This window comes from Equus asinus, chromosome 3 (genome assembly GCF_041296235.1).
Source record: "Equus asinus isolate D_3611 breed Donkey chromosome 3, EquAss-T2T_v2, whole genome shotgun sequence".
NCBI classification, from domain to species: Eukaryota; Metazoa; Chordata; class Mammalia; order Perissodactyla; family Equidae; genus Equus; species Equus asinus.
The window spans coordinates 1,243,102-1,256,405 of record NC_091792.1 but is presented as its reverse complement, the minus strand read 5'-3'; the positions used below and the strand labels follow the sequence as shown (position 1 = coordinate 1,256,405).

At 40.0% G+C, this 13,304-nt stretch overlaps 1 protein-coding gene across 6 annotated transcripts in view; it reads right to left on the bottom strand.

Annotated features, from left to right (window-relative positions):
• The window catches only part of TET2 (tet methylcytosine dioxygenase 2), a 118,408-nt gene extending 105,521 nt beyond the window's left edge, over positions 1-12,887 (bottom strand). For 3 of the 6 annotated variants that reach the window (XR_011501808.1, XR_006525785.2, XR_011501809.1), the window contains exon 1: positions 12,501-12,887. The gene's annotated coding sequence lies outside the window, so the exon portion shown is untranslated. Of the gene's footprint in view, positions 1-11,855; positions 12,480-12,500 lie in introns of those variants that run through there. The other 3 variants (XM_044767458.2, XM_070504529.1, XM_044767459.2) reach the window with 3 other exon arrangements.
• Between the last annotated feature and the right edge of the window lie 417 nt (positions 12,888-13,304).

The following is a 13,304-nucleotide window of genomic DNA, read 5'->3' as shown; positions in this document are numbered from 1 at the left end:
AACCATTTCTACCAATGAGGACTTAACTCATATATCAAGAGTCCAAAACACATGTGAGCAAGCACGCCCACGTGCACACAAACACACACACACACTCAGTAGTAACTGAGAAGGGATAAACAACCTAAATTTCCACATTGCTTCTTGGTATATATCTCCCATATTCAATCTACCATCTTGATATTTTATAATGTAGACACAATTGCCACTCAGTCTCATCTCTAAGAAGGCAGCCCAGCCATCGAAGAAATCAATCTTTATTGCATGCTTGCCACTTCAAGTGAAACTAAAGTGCAGTCAAATGAAAGTTATATTTAAATCCCTCTCTTAGCTGAAATGCATTAACTTGTAGCCTTTATCAAATTCTGAGCACTTTCAGCTTATAACCATATATGATTTACTGTCCAATAAAGGTAAAAGAAGAGGGTAAAATATTAATTTTCTAATACGGGATAAGATGATTCTTGTGAAAACCCGAGAGTGTTCAGACATCACACTGCTCTTAATAGGAAACTATACTCATAAGAAATTTCACACAGACTTTCACTATTCGGGTCTAGGGTGATTAAGACAAACACATCATCTTCAGGCCAAAACAATGAAAAGCAAGCAAACAAAAAGAATCTTTTCAAGCCTATAATCTACTTTCACCACATCTTAATTCAATGTATTAGAAATGTACAATACCTTATAACTGATAAACCCTGAACAAGTTATATCTTTTCAAATCCAGAAGGAACTTTTACTCAGCAACAGAGAGGAAAAACGTCCATCCTTAGATTTCATTGTGTTGGTTAAATGAGTCACTCTTCTGACAATTTCTTCCAAATGCCAGTAGATTCAGATGTTAAACAGCTAAACTTAATTTCTAAGTCTCATATGTAAATAATGGGTTTGGACAGATAATCTCTAAATTATTCAAGATCTAAACTTGTCTTACACCAAACATTACTTAAACCAAAATAGATCTGGTGCTTGGTTCATCTCTTGGAAAAAGTTCCTTTATTTTTAAAAGTTAAACAAATTCCTTTCATTTATAGTACCAGATTTCAAAGGTTCTGATCTTTCCTCTCTTTTAGAAAGGTAGTGTAATTACAAAAGTATATATATTCTATGAAGGAAGAGTTCAAACAGGCCAACTTTTTAATTAGCTGCAAGTTCATTTTTTGATGATCTAATTTCAATTCTCTGTTGGGCGAGAAGGTTTCTATTTTTGGGTAATAGGTGACGACATCCATCTAAAACGATCCTTAGGTGTGATACAAAAAGAACTCAAAATTTACTCATATTTTAAACATTCCAACTGGTCAGCTTACAAGTTACAATGAAAAGCACCAGGAAATAGATACCAGATACACAGGATTAGACACTTGAATTCTTGGCACTTTAATTTTTTAAAACTCAAGGTTTTATTTTTATTGATAAATATAAATGAAAAACTTAATATCTAATCTTGGAAAGGAAGAACAATTCCCTAAGTATAGAAACCAATTTTCCCTTTAACCCCAGGTCTTGACGCGGAATTAGACATAGAGGAGGGGTGAGGGGAGAGTGTGGCTGGGACGGATGGGAGGGAGGTGGGAACAGGATGGAATGAGGAAGATGATCAAATAATCTTCTTCCGTGTTCTGCGGGAGGAGTGTCTAGTCCGGCAAGTCAGATTATGAATTCCCTTGCATCTGAAGATGCTTACAAACATGAAAATGCATTCTTTTAGAAGAGGCGCTGCGAGGCTGGGCGGCAGGCTGCGCTTCGGCCACAGTGGCCCTGTCAATCACAGCAGACCCGAGGCACGACCTGCCCGCACCGCCCAGAGTCACAGCAAAGTTTGGTGCAACTGGTGCCGTTTGCTGCAGGAGAGGAACAAGGATTACTCCTGAGGAAGGCACAGCCTTTGAGGCTTGGGTAGGAAAAGTGCACACTGGGCGGATCCTGACGGAGACACCTTGATCTGGGGCTCGGGCTCGGGAACAGCACTGCTCTCCGCCCACTCTCAGGGCTACAAGTCTCAGCCGGCACGTGTTTGTAAACAGCGCGGCCATGCGCACCGCGCCACGTGTCCACTGCTGACTGACCACCGAGGCCACAAGGGCAACCAGCTCCGGACAGAAAACTACTTCTTTGGCCCTAAAAATGGAGCATGTGGGCGAGAAGGAATTATTTCTAAGGCTGATTTACTTTTCTCTTCTTTTCTTTTTCTTTCCTCCCCCAACCCCTACAACAAAGAGAAAAATTAGTGGAAGGTAGGACTGGAGGAAATGACCAAGCTCCACTGCGCTCCTCTCCTCCTCTAAGAGCTCCTGACCCGAGGACAGGATCAGAAGGAACGGCCGCACTAATTAAATTGAGGGCAACGCCTGCAATCTTGTCCATGCATTCTGAATGCACTCAACCTCCTCCCACCCTGACACTTCTTGCTTTTCTTTCCTCATTTACTTCAGTGTGAACTGAAATATTACGAGAGGTGCGATTATGCAATCACTAGATACACCAAGTAGCAAAGTGTTTGCAAAGTAACAATTTACAGGCACACAGAATTACAGCATGAAGCTTTTAGTAAAAAGTATCCCGTGGCTTTGTTTGGGTGAGGAGAAACAATTTAGTATTTTACCTGTCTTATTATACATCTCATCCTCACCTACATTCACTGTATCTTTTACAATGGGGTTGTGAACAGAAATCAAGCAAACTCCATTCCTTAAGGAGGCTGACTTCTTACCATTAGAGAAAAATGACAATGTCAATAACTAAGTTTTTTACCCCTAAATATGACACACCATAACTTTTAAGATTTAAAATATTTAAAATATTTAAAATATGAAAAATTATAACAAAGCAAAAAAAAAAAACCAACCTGAAGGAGAACTGTCAGTAGTAAATTATACTGGTGTTTTTAAAAATACTCTGACTAACAAAATCTCATGCATGGTTTTTTAGTCATTGAAAATGCCACATGCCATATCTTTTATACACTTGATAAAAATGTTTTTAAATTATATATTAAAAATTAGTTGAAGTCTATAAAATTTCCTACTTGAAATAAGAATCACATTTGAGTAAACAGGTTAAGTTTCAAAATATTGAAAATTTAGTGTCCAAAGTTAATAATAACCTTTTGAATTTTGATTTTCAGTAGACACATATAATTGAATCATAGCCACTAAAAAGTTAAGCCATTAGCAAAATGTCTACTAGCTTTGTTTTCTGCCAATATGTTTTTCTCCAAGCTATAATGTGGTAGACATTCCAAAATTAAATACAACTTTGTCTTAATTTCAATTTTATATATATATATACATATACATATATGTACATATATAACTTTGTAGGAGAAAAAGTAACCATTTAAAGTGGCTGGATTGGAATAAAGGTAGATTAAATCTAGAGTACAAAGTTTAAAATATGTGCTTTCCTTCTAAAATGTACCTGCTTCTCTTTTTACCAAAACAAGTAATTTATATGATATTTTTAGATTGGAAGATTTGTTCTCCCCTCATGTTTGGAAAGTATCCATTTATGATTTTTTTCTTTCACCAGTTATGTTTGGTACATTAAAATGTGAATGTAAATGAATTAATGTTTTATAACTGAATTTACTTTTTAAGAAGTTCACTCTAATTTTCTGATCGATCAGACACTTTATTTGCAGAAATGATTTCTTGTTCTGTTATGATATATGCAGTAAAACAAACAAAAAGCTAATAATCACCCAAAGTAATTAGAGGGTGTCTATAAGTAATCCTTTTAATGCAAAAATCATGAAAGGTTATAAAAGAGCTGAGAGACTTTATAGCTAATGGCAAATATGAAAATCCTATAACTTCAAAGTAAGAGACTTCAAACAAAAATGAGAAAAGTGCTGAAAGAACAAACAGATTAAAAAATAAATTAATAGGAAGAAGACAGTATGTTAGGGGTGGAATCTGGGTGTGGCACCAATTGTACTATTTTCAGATTCTAGTGCCTTATTTTGGAAGCAGCACAACTAATAATTAAGATATTTTTTAATGAGTGCCCTTGTTTCTGAGTGCAGACAGGGAAGAAAACAGGAGGAATAACTCAGAAACAGATCGTGTCATATCCTCTGGGTTTCACTATCAGTCTTTAAGCCTTTTTTCTTCTATATTGCAAGATGAAAAATACTGCAATTTGAGGAGAAATACTATAATAAAAACCCATCTTGAGAGTTGTGTGAATAGTTTCCATTAAAGTATAATCCAGACATAGATTTAATTCTCTATCAAGAACATAAGTGAGTCAATAAGGCAGGTTTTTTGTAATGGCTAATGGGACATGACAATAGTAATTAAAACTATCATTCAATTAGACCATTAGCATCCACAGAACAAACTGTGACAAATTTCAAAATAGTAAAAGCAGCAAATGAAAAATATTGACACTCTGTTTGGCGTACCCTAACAGGAGATCTGCTGTGTCTGCCTGACCACACGCAATTCTGCTCCTGGAGAACAGACCACCAGCAAAAATTCACAACTCAGTGTTTGTCTTTTGAATATAGTATATCCTCAACAGTAATTATTTATAAAAAGCAAAGCTGAAAATACAAACAACAAATCAAAATATCCCATTCTCTATATTTCTAATTTGTTCGAAAAGATTTACAATTTTTGGAAATACATTTAAAAAGCAAAGATGGAGTACTACACTCAAACTCAGTGAGCAACTTTTCAAATATTATGGCGATACTACTATAAAAATCTATTATCAGCTGAAGTGATTCACAAAGTGTTAAGAGAAACAGGAAAGGGTAAAAACAAGCCAGCTACTCGATTCTCCTGTGAGGACAACCAGACTTTTATTCTATCATATTGCTTTCTATGACAACCACACGTCCACGGCTGGATGGAGTGAAGGTCCTACCACGAGTGTCTAACTTGTGTCTCTTGCAAATACCATATAGCAAGTGCTGTAATCAGACTCCTACAAAGTAGAATTCTGGGTCATTTCTACAGCTATTGCTTGAGTCCAATAGCATGTGTACATTATTAAAGCTGAATGCTTCCAGATCACCGAATCTCCTCCACCTGGTGATCAGCCATGGTCCCGAGCTATGGGGTCTGGTTGGCAGCAACCAACATTCTCATCAGAATAAAAAGGAAGAGAACCATTGCTCAACAAGAATGTCTGATGTCTAGAACTATGTAAAGTTAGAAATTCAAATAAAATTCAAATAAAACCAACCCCAAATAATTCACCCTGTGTGTCCAAAATTACAAATCCTAAATTCATAGGGACTAGTGCTAAAAATCTGCCCTCATTTTACCATTAATAAGTCTGTAAAAATTCTGCTGGTGTTTGTAAAGACTGCAGCCACTTGTAGTACAAGGAGAGCCACCAACATTGTGACCCTAACTTTCCCACTTCTCTGGGCATCATAAAGACCGCTGCAGACCAATTTCTTTCTCAACCTTATTTTACATCTATAATGTACTACAATATCAGCACACAGAGACACAATTCTTTGCTTTATCCCAATGAGATGCTTTGTCATTTCAATTTTAAAAACTGAGACATGATAACAACAATGGAGATATAAAATTAACAAAATCAAAGTTTGGAAGCTTACTCTATATATCCTCCAATGTCCTTCTGCTTCCACACAGACAAGAAATTTTAATGCAAAATAAAATAAAATAAAATAAAAAGGATAATCTAGCAATTTATGTCATTGAATTGGAATCTAGAGATTTGTCCTCATTTCTAGATTAAACTATATATTTGACAGCAGTTTAATCAAGACTGGAAATTTTTATAAACATTCCTTTTAACGCTTGGGTTATATCTTCTGAATTAATTGGAAAATGTCTGAGTAACTGAATATATTTGAGAAAGTTTCTTGCAATTATACATTGAGCCCTGTTCGCCAAGTCCCTTGACCTATCACCTGTCAAATGAATCATCTTGTAGAAGTCCTGAAGGCTCTTTTCACCACTAAAGACAAAAGTGAACTTTTGTCTAATTAAGTGTCCTCATCTATGAGAGAAAGGCAACCGCACAGAATGCACCGGCGTCATATTTCCAGAAAGATACGCTCAGCCCCATACAATTCAATTCAAACAACACCTACATTTCTTTGCATGAGACATGAGATACTTTCGGAAAGCCAAATATCTTGTCAATTGTATGTAATTTTATAACTTTATTGAGATATAATTCACATACATTAAAATTCACCCTTTTAAACCCTCTTTTTTTTTTAAAGCTGGCACTTGAGCTGACAACTGTTGCCAATCTTTTCTTCTCCTTCTTCTTCTCCCCAAAGCCCCCCAGTACATAGTTGTGTATTCTAGTTGTGACTGCCTCTGGCTGTGCTATGTGGGACGCCGCCTCAGCGTGGCTTGATGAGCAGTGCCATGTCTGCTTCCAGGATCCGAACCGGTGAAACCCTGGGCCACCGAAGCAGAGCGTGCGAACTTAACCACTCGGCCACGGGGCTGGCCCCAAAATTCACCCTTTTAAAGTGTACAATTCAGTGTTTTTTAAAAAAGAGTTGTGCAACCATTACTATCTAATTATAGAACATTTTCATCACCCCCCAAAGAAACCCCATATCTATTAGCAGTCAGTCCCCCAGCCCCTAGCAATGACTACTCTACTTTCTGTCTCTTTAGATTTGCCTATTCTGGACATTTTATATATGTGGAATCATACTATTGGGATATGTGACCTTTTGTTATTTACTTCTTTCAAGGTTCACCTCTATTGTAGCATGTATCAGAACTTAATTCCTTTTTTCTGCTAATATTCCACTTATGAATATACTACCATTTACGTATTTATGAGTTAATGGACATTTGGGTTGTTACAATTTTTGACAATTATCAATAATGCTTCTATGAATATTCAGGTGCATGTTTCTGTGCAGACAATTGTATGCAGTTAGGTCTCCTTTTATGACTTGCCTTACACAGCCTACATTAACTTATTATTAATGGTATGAGGCAGTGGAGCATAGTGGTTACAAGATTAGGCTCTTGAGACAGACTGCCTAAATTCAGGCCCTTGCTCAGCCACGGACTGGCTGTGTGACCATGGGCAAGTCACTTAGCCTCACTGAGCTTCAGCATCCTCACCAAAGATGGGATGATAGTAATACTTCCTTTTCTGGAGTAGTGATGAGAAAGAAGGACATAACTTACAGGGTCATAAAACATTAAAACAACTTAAAATATTTTGAACACAAGGCCATTTTATGCAGAAAACTTTTAAGTAAAAAAAAATATTCTGAGAATATTGTGATAGGAATTGTGTTAAACTTTCCTGTTTTCAGGAAAAAAAGGTTTTAAAATACCTGATCATGTGATAATATGGTATAGAGCTAAATATACACACACCCAATGTGCAAGTCAAACTGGAGAAACCTGAATAAGATTGGTGGACTATCGCAATGTCAGTACCCTGGTTGTGATGTTATACTATAGTTTTGCAAAATGGTACCACTGGGGGAAATTGGGCAGAATGCTTGCCAAATTATTATTTTCATACAACTGCATATGAATTTACAATTATGTCAATAAAAATTTCAGCCAAAAAGTGCGTGATCCCAGTATAAATTTACTAAAAGCCATGAAACTGTGTGCTTCCAATGGATGGCTTTTATGGGGTGATTGCCACAGCCTGTAGAAGTTACATTCAAGGAAGAAGTGCCATCATTACTACAATCATCACCATCACCAAGATCTTTTACATTATTTTTCTCTTATGCATTGAGAATAGATTACACATTTTCTAATTAAATAGCATTGTGTTTTGCTGGTTCTATGTCATTCATTAGATCTTTTTCTCCCCCTGCATTCATTGAGATGTAACTGACATATAACATTGTGTAAGTTTAAGGTGTACAAAGTAATGATTTGATATATGTATATATTGGGAAATTATTACCACAATAAGATTAGTTAACACATCCATCACCTCACATAGTTATGATTTTTTTTTAAGATCTGCCCTCTTGGCAACTTTGAAATATACAATACAGTATTGTGAAGTATAGTTGCCATGCTGCATGTTCCATCCAGAACTGACTCGTTTTATAACTGGAAGTTTGTACACTTTGACCACCTTCACCCCCAACACCCCTACTCATTAGATCCTGACTGCGTAGGACGCCACTAGGTTCTATCAGGGGATAAAAAGACATAGAAATCAGTGCCTCTTTTCCAGCAGACATAAATCTAATTTAAAAGAAACATTTATAGTGTTTTTAGTGAAGCAACCAGTTCATTTTATATTCTAAATTGTCCTTCAAAACCAGTTAATCCCTATTTATTCATCTCTTAATTTAATTCTCAGACTATGTGAAGCTTGATTTTAAGTCAGTTTGAGTAACCACCCTTTGTATGTATAAAATACAATTGATTTCCAAATTCTTAAAACTGCAGGTAGCTTGACATTACCAGTGAATTTATTTTTACACAAAATATTGAAAATCTACCTACTATTTATTTCTACTTCCTGAAGCCTGCCACATTTAACTGTGTATGACAAGTGGAGAAAGCATAAATCAAAGCTGATAGAATCTACTATTTTGGAATGGGCAAGCAAAATCTGTTTTATTGAGAAAAGATCATATACCTATCTTAAGTGAGGGATTTTCTGCAATGTGCAATCTGGGATCAGAACAACCGGGAAATAAGCAGATCCATACAGTTCTTTTTGGCTTGCAGCCACAATGAGGCACATGCTCTCACGTCACCCTCTCTTCTTCTGGAACTCTTCTCTCCTACTAGATATCAAACCAACAGATGTACTATATAACCTCCTTAAATAATGTCACAGTGTTCACTGAGTTTTGGCAGTGAGTCAAATAGAAATTGGAGATCTAGACCGAGTAAATACTGTATATTTGGCAAAATCATGTGTGGTTGTGTTCTTTTGCACAGTTTCCAAGATAACCACCAGCTCAACTTGGCAATCCTACTCTCCCACAGTTAAGGCTCCAATTGTAAAGCTGGCTGGTGAGGGATTTTCCTGCTACTGGCTTTGGTGCCATTACAACTCTTAAGAATTTCTGTGCAATGGTGGCATAATCATTGAGAAAAATGTTATTTTGATGAACCAACACTGGCAGTTGGTCCAAAGTTTTAACCCATCCCCATAACAGGAAACAATTATAGCTAGACTGTCTACATGGATGTTTACAAAACAAAGAAGACCCCCTCTAGCAATTTGAGATGGCTTGGTAAGACTATTAAATTCTATTAAACAACAACAACTGAACTTGTAACAGAAGCAATCAGACCATAAAAAAGCAGATCTAATATTTTCTAAGAATAAGACATTCTAAAATGTCAAACATCCATGAGTTTTGAAGACATTTTATTTCAAGATAATGTCATAAGAAGTAATAAGAATTTACTAACTTGGATTTGGGGCAGGATGGAAAATAGAGTTTTTGTTAGGTGTGTCTGTGAATCATAAGAAGGGTTTCTTAATGAGGTCAGCAAACAAGGAAATACATTTCAATAGTGACATTTGGCTTACAACATTGCGTATGGGTGGAGCCTTGGGGGCATTGATAGAGAGATTCTAATTTCAGCAAGTGAAACCAAAACATTAACTCCAGTTTTTGTTACCTAATACCAGTCCAGTGCCCAAACAGGACTTTGGAAGTCTGTCATAACAACTCCTCAGCAGGTGCATTTCACTTGTTCTGGAAGGCATGTCGACTTGCCAATGTCTAGGTCCACATGTCACTGCATCAGAATCATATCAACCCCCCTGGCTCCTGGCATGGACCAGCACAATGCCAGATGTAATTAAAGCCTTAAGAAGAGTGTGGTAAATGTGTGAATTTAAACAAAACAAGGACTTCTCTCATTCCAAGTGAATTTCTTACTAGCCATTAGTTCAATAAGAAAATAAGCAAGCAATACTGGAGTCTAAGAAAAACTATCTATCTTGTTATGGTCCACCATCACTCCCGTAAAATTCAATTACCCAAGAGAGTTCTATCTTGGAAATTTTTGGAGCATCCAGGAGGTACCGACTATCACCAATATGGTAAATAAAGAACTGAGGTTATGTCTTTTTTAACTACTCATTGCCTACTGATTCAAGTAATTCCTCTGTTCTAATAAAGGAGAAAGTGGTATTTTTACTCATATTGGTGGATAATATGCATATCTCCTTATAATTATTGAAGCCCCTCATATGAGATTAATTAGCAGCTATTTTTGGCACACAAATAGGATGCATAAAATAACAAAAGAATCATAAAATAATAAAAGAATCTTTCCTATGATGATAGGAAAGAACAAGACTTCATGGTCACATTCAAAATCATTAACCAATGTAGGTATTCTTATTTATCAATGTGAGTGGAAAATAACATACCTACTGTTAGTTGAACAGCTTGAAGACAGTATATAATACAACATTTGAAAAGTCTCCCCAAAGTAGTTAGATACTAGTCTGTTAGCAAAAGGAACTGCTTATTTTTAATTTTGAGTTGCTGGAATAATTAAGCATAGTTTTCATAACAAATAGCAAGCATTTACGCTATACTCAAGTATTTTCTTTATTATTTTAGGACAAATAAAAAGTAACCAAATGAGCTGTTTCTATTTCACGGAGATGAGTAATACTTCTCCCTCGTAATCATGTGAAATAACCTCTAGCATCAATGAGTAAAGTAAACTTAACTGCTTTTCCAGAGATCAAAATAGAAAAAGTTACAAAGTGAACTACTGAGGACAGACAGTTTTGGAAATCTGATTCATGGAGTAGTGCCCATTATGATGATATTCCTTCTGACCATCTTTTAATCACATACATGCCTTCTAAACTTAGCTTTGACTTTCTAATCCTTCATTAACACTTCTCTGCTTAATAACATAAAAAAATCAATATTTGTGGTGTTGAAATTTATATTCTACTTCAAACCTATTATGAAGCACACATGCAAACATGTAAAAGAATGTAACTCCCCTAGTGTTTCAACTTTCCATTAAAATGCAAATATAATGATTTCATTAGCCAAGCAACAATACCCACAGTCTGAACCAAACCAAAGCAAGCCAAGTCAATATCTTTCCTCTGTAGATCCCAACTTCCCCTAAGGTACACTTAGTTGGATCATTTGTTGATGAATATTTTTGGATTTGGATTTGCCATTTACCCCTGTTTGGAGAGGGAAAAGCACAATGTGCGATTTGAAATTTTAAATTTATGGATGTATCTTTCTCCCTGGACAGGCAAATATAAAAATATTTAACTAAATTTTAAGCAAGCAACCGGAAAATAACCCTTTTTTTCAATTCCTAAACACTAGATGAAGAGGCCGGGAAATCGCTCAGTGTAATTAAAAGTGTGTCATGAGCGCGACAGCCAGCCAAGAACACATACTCCATTCTCGACCTGCCCCGGAGTCTACCCAGGCCACACTTGATTTCGCCGTAGCGACGTAGGGAACTCGCCATACAAACTCTGTTAGCTGAATACAGTAGACAAGCAGCCCAAGGGAAAAGCTTCGGCAAGATTCGAGAGTGTGTGTGTGTGAAGAGAAAGGCAGAGAGATAAAAGACCAAAGAAAAGAGAGCAGCCGAGAGAGAGAAATTTGGATGGGACTGTTAGAAACCCGCTCTCTCCGTCTCGGTCCTGGGCTGGGATTGGGTTTCACTTCTTGGGCGCCCCTGACCTTGCAGTCTGCGCTCGCAGGCCCCTCCGCCGCCCGCCCCCTCCCCGGCCTGTGCCTGCCTTTGTGTCTGCCTGTCACTTACCGGGGACAAACGAAGCTGGTCGCGAGCACAAAGCCCGGACACAGATTTGCCCACAAATTCTCTTACACATACTCCCCGGGCTGGAGGGCATAGCCCATCGTAGGGCTGATGTACCTTGAGAAAAGTGGGTTCTGGTCCTGTCTCGGCGACCGGAGTAACTACTCTTTCCTCTCGCGCTCCGCACCCCTAACAAAACGTGCGGACTTCAGGGAAAACATACCCCCACCGGTGGACCCCAGTCCCACTCCCCGTGACACTCGCTTTGGACACCCCCAAAGGGGACAGGGGGCTGGGAAGCGGCGGACGCCAAAGCAGACCCAAACCCAGACCCCACAGCAGCTAAAAGGGGGGAAGATCCTGGGCCGCACTCTTTCCGGGGGGTCGGGGGAGACGAGAGGCTCTCGCCCGCACCAAGGAAGGGGGTGGGGGAATAAAGGGAAAAGCAGTGCCCCCCAAAGCGGCATTACGGGAGAAAGGAAAGCCAAGAAAATTCACTTTCCTGAGGGTGAAAGGCCGCGAAACCGGCCGGTCGGAGTCACAAAGGTAAGTTTTCCGGGCAAGGAGGGGACGAGCATTAGCGGAGACACAGAACTCCAGGTTTAAAGGGGAATTAAACTATTTGTCAGCCATGTTGAAGAGGCTCCAGTAATTCGCGAGCTTCCCTCTCCCGGGCATCCGTGGGTGACACGCGGGGCGCCTGGGCCGGGGCCGCGGGGGGGACAGGGAAGGGGGCCCGCGGCGCGGGAGGAGCGCTCTGACCTCGTCTGTCCCGCAGCCTCGCAGCGATCCGGCGCTCGCGGTCGGTCCTTCTAACAAATCCTAAAGGGCAGCCATCTTGCTTCCTTCTGCTCCTCTACGACAGCAGCCTAGCCTCCGCATCAATATTCATAAGGCACTTTGACGTCTGTCCTCATCGCTGGCGGGGCCGGCGTCCCAGGGCGGCGCGCGAGGGGGCGGACGTGACTCGCATGCGGGCGGGCCGGGCGCGCGGCGCGGCGCGGGGGTCGGCCTCCTCCGGCTCCCGCTGCTCCTCCCGCTCCTCCTCTGCCTCCTCCCGCTTCTCCTCCTCCTCTGCTCCCGCTCCCCCTCCTCCTCCCGCTTCTCCTCGGCCTGCTCCCGCTCCTCCTCTGCTCCCGCTCCTCCTCCTGCTTCTCCTCCCACTCCTCCTCTTCCTCCTCCTCCTGTTCCTCCTCCTCCTGCTCCTCCTGCTCCTCCTCCTCCCGCTCCTGCTCCTCCTCCCGCTCCTCCTCCCGCTCCTCCTCCTCCCGCTCCTCCTGCTCCTCCTAAGCCTCCTCCTCTTGCTCCTCTTTGGCCTCCTCTCCACCTGGCCTCCTCCTCCTCTACCCAACCTCCTCCTCTCCAGCCTCCCCTACCCCGCCTCCTCCTCCGCCCAACCTACCCTGCCCTGCTGGGCCCCTCACCCCTGGCTCCCAGGGTATCAGCCGCCCCCCCCCCACCCCGCCCGGGGTTCCTGCACAGAGGCCAGCGGCACCTGGGGGCTCCAAATTGAGGCCCAGCTGCCCTCCCCTGTGGAGTGGAGCAGGAGCTGTGTGCTGGTACGAA